Source organism: Pleurodeles waltl, chromosome 3_1 (assembly GCF_031143425.1).
Source record: "Pleurodeles waltl isolate 20211129_DDA chromosome 3_1, aPleWal1.hap1.20221129, whole genome shotgun sequence".
NCBI classification, from domain to species: domain Eukaryota; kingdom Metazoa; phylum Chordata; class Amphibia; order Caudata; family Salamandridae; genus Pleurodeles; species Pleurodeles waltl.
Genome location: NC_090440.1, coordinates 524,483,896 through 524,504,868, shown reverse-complemented (window position 1 = coordinate 524,504,868; position 20,973 = coordinate 524,483,896).

Below are 20,973 nucleotides of genomic sequence, written 5' to 3'. Positions count from 1 at the left end.
GCAGAAGCTACCTGGAGAAGTGGTTGCAGCTTCTCCAATGGAAGTCTGTAAAGTTACTTATCTTTAAGGACACCCAACGTGGAATACTACAGTTTCAGGTAAAACTGATTTCTCAATCACTGGATCTTCATTGTGTGATCACTGCATGAGAAGAAAGACTGGAAGAGGCAAACCTGCATCTATTGAGGTGCCTGGTTTTCAATCGCATCTTGTTCTAACTAAAAACGTTTTTGTATTTTTTATTGTTTATCAGTTATAAAGCAGATACATCAGACATAGTGATATATTCTGTTGCAGAGGTGAGGATTGGTACGTGAGGAGGAAGGAGGGAATTATGAAAGAGAAAAACATGAACTTGAGTATAACATGAAATGCAAACAAAGTGTGAGGAGAGGTTAAAGGGAGGATGAAATATGAAGGAGGATGTAATAAGTTGGTGTGTGCTGACACTCGAGTCTTCGAGGACTCGGGTGCTCGAACACACGATGTTGCTGGAGAACGCGTGAGAAAAACGGTCCCGGAGCGTCGTGAACAGACACGTTTCCTCTGTGGGTCAGCCCTTGTATGCGAAGAAGAATAAATAAATTTAAAACACAACGTTGTGAAGGTTATTACATACCTTCTATTGGCGACGAGGAGACCCTCGGACACGAACCCATTCCAGACACTGCAGGCAGTCAGTTGAGGCTCGAGTTGGGATTAATTGATCAACAACGTGTGAAGCTGACTCTGAGCTACTGGTTTACGCCTCCACAAGTGTGAGGTGTTCTCTTCAATTTAAAGACTTGTATTTTAAGTTTTTTTTTTATTTTTTTTATATTTTTTTTTTTATATATATATATATATATATATATATACACACACAAAGGACTAGGAAGTACGTAAATATCATTGGAAGCTACTACCTGTAGTAAACATACGAAAAATAGTTTTGTTTATTGCGTAGTCTTGGATTCGCCAGTTTGTGCTATGCAGGCTGTTAATCCTCCACCCCCATTTTTGGAAAGCCCAGGTGAACCACAAATTGGCTTGATGCTTTTGAAACTTATTTGGGGGCAATAGGAGCGGCGAGATTTAGACCCGAGCGTAAAAAGTGCATACTGTTACATTCTATTGGGTTTGAAGGTCGAGCTATCTCCAAACATTTACCGGATATACCAAATGACGAAGAGGAGTTGGATGATTACGAATCTGCAGTGAAGAAAAGGAGTAACAGGTTTGATTCGCCGCCAAGTTTAGTAGTGTCTAGACACAAGTATAAGAGGGTTCAGCAAAATGGTGAAGATGTGGATACGTACATTTCTGCGCTGAGGTTGTTGGCAGCTGACTGCCAATTTGGTGTACCGAGTGATCAATTGATCAGGGATCAGTTCATTTGTCAAGGCTTGGACCGATCAATTAAGCAGAAATTATTATCTTTGGACAATCCAACACTAGCTCAATCTATCAAATTTGCCAAGAGCATCGAATCATCAATAAAATCGACTAAGGAAATAGAGAAATCTTTTGGATAGTCGGGGAAAAAATTGGTGTGGTCCGAACTAAGATGGACAAAGGAAGATTGGACAAAACAGTGAACTTTCAACCTTCTAACCAAGGATACAAGAATAGTAGAGACAATAATTCAAGTGTATTTTTTTTTTTAGACAAAAAAACATTTGTTTTAGGTGCGGATATGCCCTACATGTGAAAGGGGCTAGAGCGTGTCTGGCTTTAAATGTTCAATGCAGGAACTGTGGAAAAACTGGCAATTTTCGAAAGTGTGTCAGAGTAAACGTTCAAGAAACAACGCAGTAACGTCAGTGGTTGAGAATGAGGAAGGGTTGGTTGAAAATTTGATAAGAGTTCAAGAAATGGTCTTAGTGGTTGATGACAAGATGATGAAGAGTGATGATGCTGGGAGCTGCATTGATCCATATGTCCTCATTAGAGTAGGGGATAAACATTTACGGCTGTTAGTGGATTCGGGTGCGAGAATTACAATGATAACACAAGAGTTGTTTAGTCAGAATTGGAAAGATCGTATCTTACTACCTCCAGATAGAGCTCCTGTTTCTTATGAAGGGAGGATAATAGATCTCCAAGGATATTTTGAGGCTATTATGGAGTTCAAGGGGAGAAAGATACAAGGAAAAATGTATGTTGCAGCGAAAGGTTGAAATATCTTGGGTTGGTTCCATCAAGGTCTTTTTGGCATGGTTTTGCGACCTGGTACCAAAGATCAGGTAACAGTGATTAGGGATGTTAAAGATGTTGAAGAGATGTTAAATGAATATCCTGAGGTTTTTTTCAGGAGACTTAGGAAAGATAAAAGGATTCAAGAACAAAATCAAGGTTAAGAGCAATGCCATAGCTTCTTGGTTTGCGTGACAAAGGGATTATTGAGCCAGTTGAGTCCTTGCTATGGACTTCCCCTTTTAGTGGTTACGAAAAAAAAAAAAAAAACTGAGATTTGAGAGTGTGTGTGGACTTGAGAGCATTGAACAAAGGTTTGGGTGGACACGCATCCATTACCAAAAATAAGTGAGTTGTTGTCTACGGTTAAGGATGCAAAGATATTTACCAAACTTGATCTTGCTAGTGCATATCATCAGGTTGAGTTAGATCCAGAATCAAGACTTTTGACAGCATTTGTGTCACCTGTTGGGACGTTCCAGTACTGTTGCATGCCGTTTGGGTTATCCTCGGCAGCTTCAGTCTTTCAAAGGATTGTGTTCGATATTGAAAGATGTGCCGAACGTATTAGCGTTTCAGGATGATGTGCTGATTTATGCAGGTACTCAACGTGAACATAACCAAGTGTTGAGACAGGTTTTGGATAAGTTTTCATCTTGTGGAATTGTTCTAAAAAGAGAGAAGTGTTTGTTTATGAAACCATCAGTAGAATATTTAGGTCCTGTCATTTCGGAGGAGGGAATCTTACCAAAACCTGGATTGATAGAAGCCATCAATAAGGCTCCACCCCCGAAGGACAAGGTGGGAGTGAAGTCCTTTTTAGGAATGTGTGAATTTTACTCTTGATTCGTATCGAACTTTGCTAGCAAAGTTAGGCCGATATCCAATCTTTTGGAGAGTGGGGTATGCTTTGCTTGGGACACTGAGTGTGATAGGGCGTTCGAAGAAATAAAGAAGATATTAGTTAGTGCTAAGGTACTGAAACCTTTTGATCAAGAGGTTCAATGTTGTTTAACTGTTGATGCAAGTAATGTAGGGGTTGGAGCAGTTTTTACGCAGTTGAAGAATGATGAAGAGAGCACAATTGGGTTTGCATCCAGAGCGTTAAGGGAACCGGAAACTCATTTTTCTGTTATTGAAAAGGAAGTGTTGGCTTGTGTGTGGGCGGTTGAGAAATTCAGAAACTATATTTGGGGCAGACATTTCATATTGAAGACGGATCATAAACCTCTTGTGTCGATCCTCAATGGCACAAATAATAAAACTGGTACACCCAGAATTGCGAGGTTTACGGCAAGATTGATGCAGTATGATTTTGAAGTCAACCATATCCAAGGAGGGAAGAATGTCCGAGCAGACTATCGCGGTTTCCAGCTCAAATTGTAGAAGGGGATGATGATAATTGGGCAGATGAGTTGCTTGATTGCTGCTGTGGAAATTGAACAAGTCTGTGTGTGTTCAGAAAATATATGGAAGGAGAAATTATATGCAGACTATTTTGTGTGAGGTAATCAAGTATGTCAAAGAAGGGTGGCCTCATGAAAGGGAATTGACGTATGGTGTTCAACCGTTTTGGAAAGTTGCTGACGAGTTGACTATTGAGGACAATATAATGCTGAGGAAATTAATTCCACTAGAAGATTTGAGATGCAGAATCAAGGAAAAAGCTCATGAGGGGCATTTAGGTGCAACAATGACCAAGAAAAGAGTGCGTGAATGTTTTTGGGGGCCATGTATGGATAGTGAAATTGACAGTTTGGTGAAGAATTGCACCATATGCTATAATAGTGATAAGTCATTTAGAACATGTACCCCTCCCATGATTCCAATTGATTGTCCATCTGGTCCTTCGAAGAAGTTGGGAGTGGATTTGGTGGGACCATTTCATGCTTTCTATTGCAGTACCAGAATAGAAGGTATGTAATAACCTTCACAACGTCGTGTTTTAAATGTATTTATTCTTCTTAGCATACAAGTGCAGACCCCCAGAGGAAACGTGTCTGATTACGACGCTCCAGGACCGTTTTTCTCACGCATTCCCCGGTTGCCCAGCAACATCGTGTGCTCGAACACCCGAGTCTTCGAAGACTCGAGTATCAGCACACACCAACTTATTACATTGAGTTTTTTTTTTTTTTAACTATATAATTCCTTTTACAAACAACTAAAAACAACTCAACATATTTATGCAACTTTAAAGATTTGCATTGAGCAATCTCTCACTTAAAGCATATTATGAATATAACTCCTTACACAAACCACTATAACCAACTTAACATGTTTATACACCAAAAATAATTTTCATTGAACATTTTCCTCACATAAAGCAATCTTATGGATAACTATATATATATATATATATATATATTTTTTTTTTTTAGACGCGTTCCACACACAGCAGCATCACACTCTGAGTTTCCAAGGTACTCTCCTTAAACGTAGACTCTTACGTGTTAACGGTACCTGAAATACCGGTTGCTGGAGAGCATTAGAATCCTGTGACCTTGAACTAGTCCTTAACCCATGGTCAACATGGCACTCTTCCAACCCATTCTGTAGTTTAACAACCTGTGACATGTTCCACCATTTGTTTCTGTCAACTTTTACTGCATTCCCTTTCACCAACTTCACTCTTACCGGGTCTGAGAATTTCGGATTCCCTTTCTTGACAAAAGTAGGCAGCTTTATAGACACCCAATCTCCTATTGATAAACCAATTCTCCTAACACCTTTCAGTTTGTCAAAATGCATTTTTTGTGCTAACTGTTTTTCTTTAACATTCTGCTGGACAATTTTCGCTCACTCTTCCAATCGCATACTCTTGGAAAAATCTAGACATCCACCCTGGACATACTTGCATACAAGCCTTTCTTCCCCTTAAAGCTTCAAAAGGGGACACTCCAGTGGTGGAGTGTGGTGGTGTTCTATAAAACCATAGCTTTGCCTGGACAGATGTAGTCACCACACATTTGTTTCTCAGTGACCACCTAATGCAGTCACCCAGTACACGATTAAAACGTTCCACCAAACCATTGGTTTGCGGTTGATAAAGTGAAAACTTCAAATGTTTAATTGATCCTTCATCCAAAAACACTTTGAATTCGTCAGACAAAAATTGTACACCATTGTCTAATTATTTCTTCAGGAAAACCTTCACTCATGAAAACCTCTCTCAAAAACGTAACCAACGATCTAGCATTAGGATCCTGAACAAACTTCACGTATGGCCATTTTGAGTAATAGTCAACTACTACAGAGGAGAAAAGGAAGGGGAAGACAAAGGTGAGTTTGAGTGGTGTAGAAAGATGGGGGATGGTTGCATAAGAAAGGCAAGGCACATACGGAGGTCAGCAAAGATGAGAAAACAGGAAAGATGAGAATGGTGGATAATGTAGCAAAAGAAAGAGGGCCTCAAGAGACAAATGGATAACTAAAGAGGCTAGATAAAGTGTTGGGAAAGAGAAACTGAGAAACACATTGTCTAATTCAAGGAAATGTAGTCTCACTTTTAAAAATTTTAATTGAACATTTTACATGCATTGTTGAAGTTTTTTTTTTTTTTTCTTTTTTTTTTTTTTTTCTTTTCTTCTTTTCGGTTGATGGCTGTACTTGGAGAAGGAGGACATATCTCGTAAACCTCTTGCGTCATGTCTAGGAGTGGAGCACTTTAGCAAAGCAGTGAAATCTGAACATCACCAGTTTTTCTTTATACTTGTGAACTGTGCATTTTCTGATTCGCCAGGCTTTTACATTTCTCCATTATGAGGACACTTGCTAAATCCACAGATCACATAATAGCTTTGTACAGTAGCAGGTTTCCAGGAACATATTTTTAGTATATCTCTTTCATTCGAAAATGCATTTAATTGAAGAAAACAGGCCACCAAGAGGGAACATTCCTCAGTACTTTTGGGTTTTCGTTTTAGGGTTGATCTATACAGCACTTCAGCCATGGTAAATGTATTTACATACCTTCTTTGTCTGTTGGCTTTCTTTGATCTTTGTTACAGACCCTTCAGCCTTGGCTAATCCTATAACCGGTATTTTAGTGTTTTTTTTTTTTATTTTTTATTCTTAAATTAGATTATTTTGCATCTGAAATCCAGATCTTAGACATCAACTGGTAAACAAAAGGTCATGGTGGCATTATGGTTGGGTGAAAAGAACCTTTTAAGCCTATGTTGTTAAACAAACAAAACCACCGAAATTCACTGGTTATAGTAATCTCAAGTAACCAACTTGTGCACTGCATTAACTATAACTCTCCACTCTTACCATACACTGATCTCACAAAAGATATTATTTGCGATGTCATGACTATTATTATAAATATTGTTTTAGATGGTGTAAGTGATATAACATAGAAGGCTATAAGCAGTGCATGGAGAAGGTGCGAGTTAATGTAGTGTGGCTACCAAGTTGTATGGAGGTGCGCAAATTATAATAAAGCAAAGGTGTTTCGTAAATTATAAATAAAGGCATACATTAATTTGACACTTTTGGTGTAATTAAGTTTGATTCGTAGTTAAATAATATATATTTTTAAAGGTTGTGCATAAATTATAAATGTAAGCTATGACTTTGACAATTGTAATGTGTGTGCATTTCAAGTTTGGTTTGTATAGCAAGAATAAGTAAAGTTTTCCTAACTATAACAAAAGTTTTTTTTTTTCTTTTTCTTTTTTATAATTTGTTTTTTTTATATATATATATATATATATATATATATATATGTTCGATGGCATGTGTAGATGCAGATACACATGCTGTGCATATATTGCCATCTACTGTTAGGCTTGGAGTGTTACAAGTTGTTTTTCTTTGAAGAAGCTTTTTTCGAGTCATGGGATTTAGTGATGACTCCTTTCAGTGATCGTGCGCAGGGGCATCAACTCCTTTGTTAGATTGTTTACTTTTTGCCATCTGGTTCGGACGTGTTCGCTCTTGCTCTGGGATCTTCGGTACAGTACTTCTCTGAACTTTCTATCCTTTCTCTTACCGTCGGTATAGTTTCGAACGCGGTTTTGTATTGCACTCGATCTAATCGTACCGCCGGGATCGGTTAAACGCCCTTTCTGGCACCTGTGCCCTGCTCGGGCCTCTTCGAGCCTACTGCGTCAAAGGCTCATGGATTGGACTCCATTCCAATTCTGTCCACAGTGCCATGCCAAGTTTCCCTACACGAACCAGCATTCAATGTGTGATCTCAATCTCTGCCTTTCTCCAGACCATTGCGAAGAAAGCTTTGAGGCGTGTGTCTTTTCGATCGAAGAAGACCGTACGTGATCAGAGAGCAAGACAATTGGAGATGGCGTCCAAATTCAGAGCCCACCACCGACATCCTTGGAGAAGAACAGGCACAAAGGGCAGTCTGCGTTCCAGTTTCCGACTCCATTTCAGACAAGGACAGCCAGGCACTACCTGTGGCGCAGTACATGAGTACACCAGCCCCAACCGGTTAAAAAAAACAAAAAACGCAAGGCCTTGGGTGCACCACTGCATTTTAGCCATGGTTCCACCCAAAAACATACAATTGTCGACCGGCCCTCTGGTTAGTTTCTTAAAAAGGCCAAGACACTCCCCCAACAGGGTAGCACACCTGTTTCGGTGTCTGTGTCAAGCCGCAACATACAGGATTCCACCTCCGAACAGTGTCTGTGCCCTGCTACATCGGAGACGAAACATTCTCGCTCATCTTTGGAGCCAAAACATCGGAGTACACCTTCGGAGCCGAAAACACCTTCCTATTCCCAGAGAACTGGACTTTCAACTTTAACAAAGCATGCTGCCAGTAAATTTACAGAACATTCTTTTAAAGGCACAAAACATGCTTTAGAACAACAAGGGGATGACTCAAACATTCAACCCATTCTGGAGGTTATGGACCATAAACGAAGCAGAGTTCAAATCCAGAAAGAGATTGGAAAAATGATTGCTTCTCTTCCTCTGCTTACCAAAAGGAAGTTAGCATTCCAGGAAAGTCTGGATACTGCCTCCTCACCAGTGAAAATTTACAACCATAAGGAAAAGCCCAAAACTGTTCAGCTTTCTCCAACACATTCGCCTCAACTTTCCTTTTCTCCACAGCCTCCTACTCCACTGCCCGCTTCACCCACACACTCATACTTCCTCACAGGGTGAAGAGATAGGTGATACTAATTATAACATGGATCTGTGGGATCTGTATGACTCTGATCCAATCCTACCTAACGACTCTGAAATGTATCCCACAAGACCATCTCCACCCGAGGATACCACAGCGTACAATCAGGTTATTTCCAGGGCAGCCGCATATCATGGGGGTGCAAATGCATGCTGAACCATTAGAGGAGGATTTCCTTTTCAACACCCTTATCCTCAACTCACAAGCTGTACCAGTGTTTACCAATGCTCCCTGGTGTGCTCAAACATGCAGATGTTATTTTTAATGCACCTGTTAAAACCAGTGTCCTAACACCCAGGATAGAAAATAAAAAAAATATATAAGCCTGCACCAACCGACCCAATTTTTATTTCTCAGTAGTTACCACCAGACTCAATTGTAGTCCATGCAGCCAGTAAGCGTGCAAACAGCCAGCCTTCTAGGGATGCTCCTCCCCCTGACAAAGCTGCAAATTTGATGCGACGGGTAAAAGGGTAGCAACACAAGCAGCCAATCTATGGTGTATTGCTAATTCCGAAGCCTTTTTAGCTAGGTACAACCGGGCACATTGGGATGAGATGCAAGAATTCTTGCAATAGCTCCCCAGGGAACATCAAAAAAGAGTACACCAAATAGTGGATGAGGGGGCAAGCTATCGCAAATAATCAGGTCTGCTTTAGATGAACCTGATACTGAATTTAAAGTAATAAACACTAGTATTACCACCAGGAGACATGCTTGGTTAAGGTCCTCTGGTTTTAAACCTGAAATATAGCAGGTGGACCTTAATATGCCATTCAATTAACAGCAGCTTTTTTGGACCAGAGGTGGACACAACCGTTGATAAACTCAAAAAGGACTCTGAAACAGCAAAGGCCATGGGAGCCCTTTATACTACACCATTTCAGGGCTCATTTCGAAAACCTCAATTTAGAGGAGGATTTAAATCACAAGCTCCAGAGGCTTCCACATCCCACTCAAAACTGGGACAACAATATTACAATAGGGGATCTTACAGATGACAAAATGTCAGGTACAGAAGTAAATCCCCTACCTCAAGGGGTGCTTCCATCTCGTCAAAACAATGACTTCCCATCCATTTCACAGCAACATACGTCTCGAGTGCGAGGAAGACTGCAACATTGCCATTCTCACAGTAAACCAGTTACAACAGATCAATGGGTACGGTCAATTATCCGCAATGGTTACTGCCTAAAACTTTTCTCTACTCCACCAAACATTCCACCCAGTCTTTAACAGGCTCTCTCTCTAACACGTTGCTCTGCTGAAAAAAAAAAAAAAGAGGTACAATATCTACTACTAAAAGAGGTAATAGAAATAGTTACCATCAGTCAACGGGGGACAGGATAATATTCTTCCTCATACCTAAAAAGGATGGCACTCGGACCCATTCTCGATCTCGGGTCTCTAAATCAATATATCCTGTCAGAGCATTTTCACATGGTCACAGGATGTCATTCCCTTGTTACAAAAACAAGATTACATCACAGCATTGGACCTAAAGGACCCTTACTTCCACTTTCTCATACACCCAGCTCACCGCATGTATCTAAGGTTTGTAATAGCAGGCAAGCACTATCAATTCAAGGTACTACACTTTAGGGGTAACAACAGCACCAAGAGTGCTCACAAAATGTCTAGCTGTAGTCGCAACATACCTCATAAGGCAGCATATACATGTCTTCCCTTATCTATACGACTAGTTAATAAACGCCAACACCATTCTAAACTGTAAGCAGCACACACAATAGATACCCTACACAAATTAGGGTTCACAATCAATTACCAGAAATCTCACCTTCATCCAGCACAAATTCAACCATATCTAGGAACAATTCTGAACACTCAGTCAGCATTAGCCTACCCAAATCCACAACTAATACAAGCGCTTCACAATCTTATATCCCAATTACAAGTCAATCAAACCTACGCAGTAATGTTTGTCATGAGGCTATTGGGAATGATGGTATGCATAGCAATAGTGCCCAATGCACGTCTAAACATGCGACCACTGCAACAGTGGTCTCAGGCACAGGGTCAACTACAGGATCTAGCGTTGGACCACCAAACTTACAAATCTCTGCACTGGTGAAATCAAACCAACCTATCTTAAGGGCGGCCCTTTTGAGAACCTGTGCCACAGACCATAATCAACACAGATGCAACAATGACAGGTTGGGGAGCACATCTCAACAATCTTATGATACAGGGGGAATGGGACTCAATCTGGCAAACTTACCACATAAACCACTTGCAATTGCTGGCAGTGTTCTTAGCAATAAAAGCATTCCAACCACAAATCATACACAACAGTCTTAAAAAGGACTGCCAACAATGTATTATCTGCAGAAACAGGGGACACACTTATCCCAATTGTCCCTTCTAGCACATACAATCTGGAAGTGGGTGATTCACATTCACCTGCTAGGGGAATACATCCTCTGGATACACAACCAGTTAGCAGACCTCTTAAGCAGGATGCAGCAACAAATACACGAATGGGAGATTCACCCACAAGTAATTCAATATTACTTTCACATAGGGGGAACACCAACCAGACCCTTTTGAAACAAGCGACAACCCCAAATGCCAAAACTTTGCGTCCAGATACCCACAAACTCAAATCAATTGATCAGGGATATTTGCCTATTTCTCCCCCCCCCCAACCCCCACACCACCAACCATTGGTTCCATTTCTAGTCAACAAAGTCCATCAAACTTCCCTCACTATGATACTCTTAGCTCCCCCATGGGATGGGTGGGCACGTCAACACTGGTACATAACACTATTGGATCTGTCAGTAGTAATACATCACAAGCTCCCAAACAGACCAGACCTATTGACCCAAAACAAGGGTCATATCAGGCAACCCAGTCCCAGTATGCTCAACCTAGCGATTTGGCTCCTGAGGTCATAGAATTTGATTATCTACAGCTTCCATGTTACAATGTATGGACATTCTGAAACAAGCACGTAAACCTCTACATCCAGGCAGTGCTACGCCAATAAATGGAAACGTTCTGAATATTACTGCCAACCTTTAAAACATTAATCCACTTAAAGCATCAGTAGAGGATACTGTGTTATTTGCTTCATTTATGGAAAGCAAATCTTGCATATTTATCTATTAAAATTCATTTAACAGCAATTTCAGCATACCTACAAAACTGACAGCATACCTCTGTTCAGAATTGCTGTCATAAAAACTTTTATGGAAGGTCTTAAGAGTTATTCTACCTACTGCTCCAGCATGGAATCTTAATATTATACTGACACGACTTATGGGTCCACCATTCGAACCCATGCATTCTTGTCCTCTTCAATTTCTCTCATGGAAAGTTTCTTTCCTAATAGCAATTACTTCGCTATGAAGCGTAAGTGTAATTCAAGCATTTACTTTAGAAGAACCGTTCTTCCAGGTACACAAACATAAAATAGTACTTAGGACAAATTCTACATTTTTACCCAAAGTCGTCTCACCATTTCAGCTTAATCAGTCAGTGGAATTGCCAGTCTTCTTTCCACAGCCAATCAGTTGCTGAAAGAGCTCTCCACACTCGTGATCTCAAAAGAGCTCCAATGTATTATATAGACAGATCAAAAGACTTTAGAAAATCTAAACCACTTTTTGTTGCTTTCAAACTACTCCATAAAGGTAATCCTATTTCCAAGCAAGGATTAGCCAGATGGATAGTAAAGTGTATTCAAACTTGCTATCTTAAAGCTAAAAGGCAACTATTAGTAACTCCTAAAGCACATTCCACTAAAATGAAAGGTGCTTCAATGGCATTCTTAGGAAATATACCAATGGCAGCCATATGCAAAGCAGCCACATGGTCCACACTACACACATTTACTAAACACTACTGTGTAGATGTGTTATCGCGACAACAAGCAAATGTTGGTCAAGCACTATTTCAAACTACTTCAACTCCTACAGGCTAACCACTGCTTACTTGGGAGAACTGCCTTTCAGTCTATGCAGTTACATATGCCATTGAACGGAAAATTTCACATACCCAGTGTACATCTGTTCGTGGTATATAGTGCTGCAGATACACATGCGCCCTCCCTCCTTCCTGGAAGCCTGTAGCCGTTGTAGTAATTTATCATGTAAATACGTATGTACATTGCATGGGCATTTTCACTTTTTATATATATATATATATATATATATATATATATATTTGTACATATACAATTCTTGACTCCTTACTTTTCCCTCCTGCGGGAAAACAAACTAACAAAAGAATTGATGCCCATGCGCACTATCACCGAGAGGAGGAGTCATTCGATCCTGTGACCCGAAAAAAGCTTCTTCGAAGAAAAACAACTTGTAGCACTCCAAGCCCAACACTTGATGGCAATATATGAACAGCATGAGAGTGTGCAGCACTACATGCACAAACAAATGTACACTGGGTAACTGACTAATATATATACACACACACACACACCTACAACTGCTGGCCTTTTGGGGGGGAGGGGTGGGGGGGGAGAGGATGGGCATGAGCATTCCTTCCCTAGTGTATATACTTGATCCCGGGGCATGGGGTCTCCAGGGCCCAAAAATGGACTTGGGGAAGTGGGCCTTACTCATATCCCCCCCCCCCCCATGTATTTAAAGAACATTGGCAGTAATTTTTTCTAAATATTTTGAGGGGGTGAGTTTTCGTGTAGCACAATCTCTTGGAATAGTGGCAAAAACAACTTTTTTTTTTCTTTCTTCATTTTCACCTCCGGAGGGCAGCCCTCTGTGCCCCTATGTGTTTTTTTTTTGTGTGTGTGTGTGTGTTTTTACACATCAGGACAGGCCACTAAGCCTCCCAGGTCATGTAATGGCTGCCAGCAACAGCTTTCTCAATGTTGCTGTGAGCCAATCAGAGTGCTCACTTCCATGGAAGTAAGATGGCCCAAAGGGGAAAAAGCTCACTGCCCATACGGAACACTCTATTTTTGAATTGGTGCTTCTGCAAGATTCTCACCAGAGTCCTAAAACCCAACCATCCAAATATACAAAGATTTTTTTCAAACCTTAACTTCTCAAAAACTGTTGATCTGGGTACCTGCAAATTTGGGGTGGTCCGTTCAGCAGTTTTAATGAAATCACTCCTCATCGATCACCCCAAAACCTTCCATGCTCAAACACAAAAAGTGCACATTTTTGGAAAGTCTTGTAAAGGCTTGTCAAATGTTGCCAGTGTTATAAGCTAAATGAAAAAGGTGTTTCCTATGGAAACACTGACCTAACAACTCAGTGGTAAGTGCTGCCTTCAGATTCTCATTTGTAGACAATGTTAGGCATCAATCAGACTGGATGCGGCAAAACTCTCACATTGCCGGTACGAGGTGCTGGCTTCTTATCGATGTCTGAGGTAGCGTCTGGTAAAATCAGCCCAGCCATATTACGCCTTCCTTGCTGTAACAACATAGGTTCCCTTTTTTTTTTCTCTCCTTCTTCAGAGCTTTCGATGCTGATCACTATAAGGTGAAACTGTAGGATAATATTGGTGTAGGTTGAACTATCGGAGGACAGCAGCACTGTGAAGCTAGACCTAAACCTCCTTGAAGATGGACTGCCCTCTTCTTATCTGTGCTGCTGCCAGAGAAAAATACCATTGATTATCTTTTTATAGAAGACACCTTTTTGGTGTTAAAATGTTATGCATGTGCCTCGAAAGTTCAAACCCAGGCAGTTGGATAAATAATGTAATCACAGCTGTATAGAGGGCAAGCACTTTTTAGGTTGAGTGCGCAAGTGCTTTGACCTGTTATAAGTATTGTGGGCTTTTAACCATGCACATCACTTTCATTGGTTCCTGGGCTTGGATTTCAAAAATCACTTGATGTCATTGGTAAATGCTTTGTTTGTCCTGCCTTGAGGCTGTTTTTGTCACTTTGCAGGCTGCCCCTCTTACATGGATTATTGCACAATTGCTGATCTACTTCAGCATGGGAGAACTATTTCTTTTGTCTCTCCTCTTCGTGCAGCATGGTGGCCATAGCGCTCGCATCGTGAACCGGCACAACATTGTGAACTCGATCGGCGTTATTGGAGCACTGGTCATATTGTTCAGTTACCTAATCAGAGTAATTTCTTGTGGCTCTCCCCTTAAAACACTTGAAATTGGTGAATGCTTTACTGAAATATAAATCTTCAAAGCAAAGGCGGCTCCCCCGGCACAGTGCGAGACCCGATAATACAATATTCACTGCACTCGGGGAAACTTATCCCATAATGCTTTGCAAGCATTCTTTTTCAAAACATGTTTACTCTTAACTCGGCCTGTGGTGGTCCTAGAACAATGGGACCACCACCAAAACATTCACCACAACATGCTCAGTCCCTCAGTCTTTGGGCCCCTTCACTAGGTTAGTGAGGACCCCAAAATAACCCCTCCCACCATTGCCTGTTTAACCTTTCTCATGGCTGGGACTTTTGTTTTACAGCTGAGAGTAGGTTGTGTTTTAAGGGCCTTCTTTGTAATATCATTGCTATAGGCCTGTTCGCCCTGAATGTGTAATGCACTACACCCTCTAGAGAATAAATATATGGTTGCACTGCATTACTTTCTGCCATTTTCTTGTGTGGTTATGACCTCTACGTGCTAACTATACAGTTACATGACCGTGTTTCTTAAAAATGCTATTTTCATTGTGGGGTCTTCTAGGGGCTGCTCTAAGCATTACAGTCATATCAACATATTAAAATATTCATGGCATGGGAACTTGTCCCTTGATGCTTTGCAGGGCATTACTTTTACAAAAACATTTTTGCTCATAACTCAGCCTCTGGTGGTCCTAGGACAATGGGACCACCTTCAAAACACTTTGTCTACATCGTCTCTGGGTCCCCACACTAGGTTAGTAGGGACCCCAAAATAATAACCCCTCCCATCTCTCAAGTGTCTTTGTAAGCTTTCTTACTGCTACAAGTTTTGTTTTACAGCTGGGAGAAATTGTGTTTTAAAGACATTGTTTGTAATATTGCAGTAGGCTTGCTTGCCCTAAAAATGCCCTCTGGGGGCTAAGATTATGGTTACACTGCATTGCTTTCTCCCGTTTTTTTTGTTTGTTTTTGTTTTGTTTATGTGGGGTTATTACCTCTTGAGGCTAACAATATGGTTACATGACCATGTTTCTTACAAGTGATATTTTTGTTATGGTGCCCTCTAGGGGCTGTTTTAAGCATTGCAGTATAATGCCAAAGGTTCATTTCTGATAAAGGCATATATGATAATTGTATGTTTTAATTTTTTTTTATTACTGTTATGACCACAGTTCAGGCCAATTTAACATCCTTATTACACTATGACTGAACACTTAATATGTTTGGGTAAACCTTCTAGTTTATTTCTCTTGTTAGTCCTCTGTTGCTGTATTTTTTTTTTTTTTTTTTTTTGGGTGGGGGGAGTGAAGAATGTGTTTAGCCAGCAACTCTGATGGTGGGGTGTTGAAAGTGGTATTCTATTAGAATTAGCGTGGCAGATTTAAATTGGGATGCTAAACAGCAGCCTTTTCATTTTTTGCTGCAGAAAGAGTATGAAGGTAATTGAAAGTGATTTAGTTATATGAAAGGCCACTGGAATTATATGGCAGGAAAAGACGAAATTATGAAGCAGAGTTGACAAGTTTGTGGCAAGAAAAGTCCAGTTATGAATTTACAATGCCAGTAGCTGTAATTCAAGCAAATGGGAGACATCTTGCATTGCAAATTCTTGTTTTTTTGTGGAAGCACACAACCTCTCCCTAATCAAAAACAAATTACTCCTGGCTTCCCAACCAGCCAAAGCTCTTCTCTAGTGATACTCACATAATTGTCTGGGATCAAGCCAGACCATAAAAACCGAATTCAAACCCTCTGAAGATTGTAAGGGACCTGGGTCTATAAATGGACCGTTGTTCTTTGGTGCATGCGGGTTGGCCCACAGCTCCTGGCTCTTTTTCCTGTCCAAGTTTCCTCCACCCCCCCCAAAGCTCCTTATGGCCAGGGCTAGGGCTGACTGCTTAAGCCATAAATGCTTGTGGCATCACTCCAGGTCCAGATCCTGAGAGGCAAAAAGAAGAAATAATCCAAAGATAAGCCATTTTACTACTCTACATCTTTCACATGACCTTTTTCCTCGTAGCTAGAGTTACTAGTCTTGAGCCTGGTGACTCCACCCCTGCCCAAGCGGCCCCCCCCCCTTCCATAACCTCCTTCAAGTATCAACTCTGGTGACTCCACTGGACCTGACTTTTGATTGTCCTCAGACTGATTACATAGATGCTGGGGCCTTCACTGTTGATGTTTCTGACGTCAGCCTTCCCAGAGTGTCCAACACCGGATGTCTCTCTCTCTGGCATGGATGCCTCTGCCACCTCTGTTTTCTTAACCACCACTACCTCTGGCACCGATGGATGCCACAGCCTGACACTGTTTGGCAGGGTCCTGTAAGAATGCACAACATCTCATTGAGGAAGAATATAGAAAATAGCTCATGACATTCTTTGGATGGACTCAGGCCCTCTTTGCATGTACCCTTATGGGGATGCTGGAGGTCAGACCCGTGAACGGCAAGCCCAGTGGTCTGGACACTTCTTCAAAGCTAGCTTTGGACTTCCTCATTGGTCCACCGTCTGAAGGTTTCTTTCTTCATAAAATTATGCATAGGGCTGCTGTAGTGCTGGCCTTGCAGCTTTTCACAGAAACCAAGAGTGACATTCTCATCTAGGTCCTCCTGCCAACTATTCCTATGGTACAACCTCTCTTCCCTTTCAGCGAATCACAGTAGATTGGAAGAGCATTTCTTGTCACCTGTGAGGGTAACCAAGCTGTGGCAGGGTCCAGTTCTTTAGCCGAATCGCCAGGTCATCCGGGACTTTCAGAACTCCAGAAGAGATGGGGAGGTCCAGTGATGAAAGGTTAGCACATCCATGTCTTTGTTGCTAGGTAGGAGAAGGCGCCACCGCTGCACCACTGCGTCAGATGGGGGGGGGTAGGGGAGGATGGTTGGAGAAAAGAAAGCGGTGCTGAGATGTATGGGGGGCTGCTGAACGTTCAGGGGGTGGTTCACATAGGTGGGTCGGCAGTTATATAGGGCTTTCTATGCGTGGGTCAGGAGCTTGAACTGGCATCTTGTAAGAATGATTCCTTTAAAGGTCCGTTTTAATCTTATTTATTTTCTTCAATGTGATACAATAAATCAAGACACCTTCAGCATAGCCACAATCCAACCTCTCCACACTCCGTACTCCACGTCCGTTTTTCCCCTCCATTCCATTCTTGACATCTACATTACCTCATCGCATTCCATACTGGAATAATGAAAGATGACATCATTACACACCTCCCCCCTTTCAATATAACAAAAATGTTGAACTTTGTTTTACAGAATTAAACAATCCTACGCAATAACATTTAACGTCATAAGCATATTAACGATTAACTTTACAAATGCCTCCCATGCTCCATGTAGAACCATTTTCTAAGATCACAAATTTTTTTTAACATCCTGCACAAGTTGCGGAGGAGAATACTTGCTTTCTCCTTTCACAATAATCCCACTCTTTCTCACTGCCACCCAATCTCCCTTCTGTATATGGCAACCTTTAGTACACATTCTTTTGTTATATTGTAAAGCACTTTTCTCCTGGAATTTCTCGACCCTAGCTTTTATAGACTCCCTGTCAACTATCACTTTTTGATTGCCTTTTAACCATACTGGACATTCCAATACTCCAGGCTCCCTACCCTTCAATGATACAAATGGTGACACTCCTGTTGTAGAATGGGGAGTGGTACGATACGTCCACATCATTTTATTTAATTCTCTTTTCCAAGGAAGTTGGTTGGCCAGGGACAATTGAATGTTATCCAAGATCAATCGATTTATTCTTTCCACTAAACCATTGGCTTGTGGATGGAAAAGAGCTACTTTCTCATGCCCGATTCCCATTTTTTTTTAAGTAATCAACCATTTCAGATTATATAAACTGTACACCATTATCAGACACTATGGACTTAGGAATTCCCTCTTCCAAGAACACTTCTTCAAAGAACTCAATAACCTCCCTAGTTCTCACATGATCCACCACTTTGGTGATAAACCACTTGGAGTGGTAATCAATTAGTACAAGTATGTACCTATACTTCGCACCTAACTTAAACACTGGTCCAATGAAATCCACTGCCAATTTCTCCCAAGGTCCACTTGGAAACTTTACAGGTGCTAGGGGAGCTTGTCTTATTACCTTGGTCTTATCACTATTGGCACATGCAAAACAGTCCTTCACTACATCTTCAACTTGTTTATCCATCTCTGGCCACCAAAACGATTGTCTTACCTTTCTCTTCATTCCCCTGCCAAGATGTCCCTGGTGCGTGATTTCTATAATGTGTTTCCTTATGCCAGCAGGAGGAACAAGCTGATCCCTCCTCTGTAACCGCCCATTAACTATACTTAACTGGTCTTTGACTTTAAGATACCCAACCAAGTCACCACAGTTGTTCACACTGTCATCCCTCCAACCATTTACTACCTTTTCCTTCACAATCTTTAATACCGGATCAGTGGTCACAGCATCTTCCCATTCCTGAGCCGTTATGGCCAACTCACCCAAAAACGGTCCCTATAATATCTTCCATTCCATCCTCTACAAGCTCCCCACTATTCTCGGGCACTCTAGAAAGATAATCTGCAACAACACTCTTACTCCCCTTCACAAATTCCACCACAAAATTATAACTCAACACAGATAATAACCATTTAGAAATTCGTGGCGTAACGCTACCTTCAAGTCCACGACCACCTTTGAAAATATACGTTAATGGTTTGTGATCTGTCCTCAATTTAAAGGGTAAGCCCCATAAGTAAAATCTGAAATGGTTAATTCCCCAACAACATGCCAGTGCCTCCCTTTCAATTACAGAATATGAAATTTCAGCACCTTGTAGTCTTCTAGATGCAAAACCAATTATACGTTCCTCACCCTCCTTAACCTGTGTCAATACAGCTCCAATACCCACATCGCTAGCATCAGTGGTTAAAAAGGTTTTGGCATTTACATCGAATAAACCCAGAGTGGGAACCTTCAAGATACAATCTTTAAATTTTTTGAAGGAATTTTTACAACTCTCATCCCACTTGTACGTTACACCTTTTTTCATGAGCATTCTTAATGGTTCAACAATCTCAGTAAAGTTTTTCACAAATTTTGAACAATATTCAGCGAGTCACAGAAATGACCTCAACTCATCTTTTGAACTGGGTTCAGGGGCATGTTCAATTGCAGATACTATGCTCTTTTGGGGCCTGATCCCATCTTTACTTATGATGTGTCCCAAATACATCACCTCCTGTTTCCGAACTTGACATTTTTCTTTCTTAATTGTTAGTCCATTCTCCTTTAACCTGTGCATCACTTCCAGAAATAAAAGATCATGATGGGATTCGCTCTCGCCCACAATCAGTATGTCATCCTGAAAACATAATATCTGAGACATGTCACCAAAGATTTGCTCCATCATCCTTTGAAATACTGCGGAAGCAGAGGCAAGTCCAAATGGCATTCTCTTATACCGAAAGGCCCCCAACGGAGTCACAAAGGATGTCAAATGTCGCGAATCTGCATGTAGATTTATCTGGTGGTACGCGGAAGACATATCTAAGACAGTGAACACATTCCCTTTTGCTCTTACTGACAACATTTCTGCAATGGTAGGCAATGGTTGCCGATCGAGCCATATGCACCTGTTGAGATCCCTAAGATCTATACATAAGCGGATTTTCCCGCCCTCCTTCGGTGCTACAACCAACGGAGCTAACCACTCCGAAGATTCTATGGGTTCGATGATGTCTTCCCTCAACAGCTTTTCCAGCTCTTGCTTTAAAGGTTCCCTCATCAAATTCGGAATGTTTCTAATTTTGTGTACTACAGGTGTAACGTTCTTCTTCAATATGATTTTATGAGAAAATACTTTTAGAAAGCCTAATTTTTCGGAAAAAACCTCTGGAAACTTATCAATCAAGTTATGTTGCAGTGACTCCGACACTACTCCAATGTCCACATCCTTGGTAAGCAATACCGGTTCCTTTGCGTTGGGATTTAAAATTATGCCAAGGTCTTTTTGATGACGCCAACCCAGGAGATTTGTTCTATAGTCCGTGATATATACTTTTCCACTAATGATCCTTCCTTTGAAAGAGATTGACATCCAGCACATTCCGACAATCTCTATTCTCTTTCCCGCATAACCCACAGCTTTTATATCAGGAACTGATAGGTTTTTATCCGCTGAGTCCATCCATTTGGAATCATATTCTTCTCTAGATATAAGGGTAAACAAACTTCCCGAATCCACTAAAAGTTTGACCCATACATTGTCCAACAATATTTTTGCATGAGGCTTCTCCAGTACATCTGTACTCTCCTTTTTTATCACTTTAATTGATGCTCCATTATGGTCGTCAGGAAACACTTTTTCATTTACAGTCAAAATTATGTCTTCCATCGTCTCACACACGTCTTGAACTTCCTGTATGGTCTTAATTCCTACATTGTTCCTTAACTTATAAACTTTAGCAAAATGTCCCCTCTTACCACAAGTACGACAAATAGCATTTCTGGCCGCACATGTTCTAATTGACGCTAT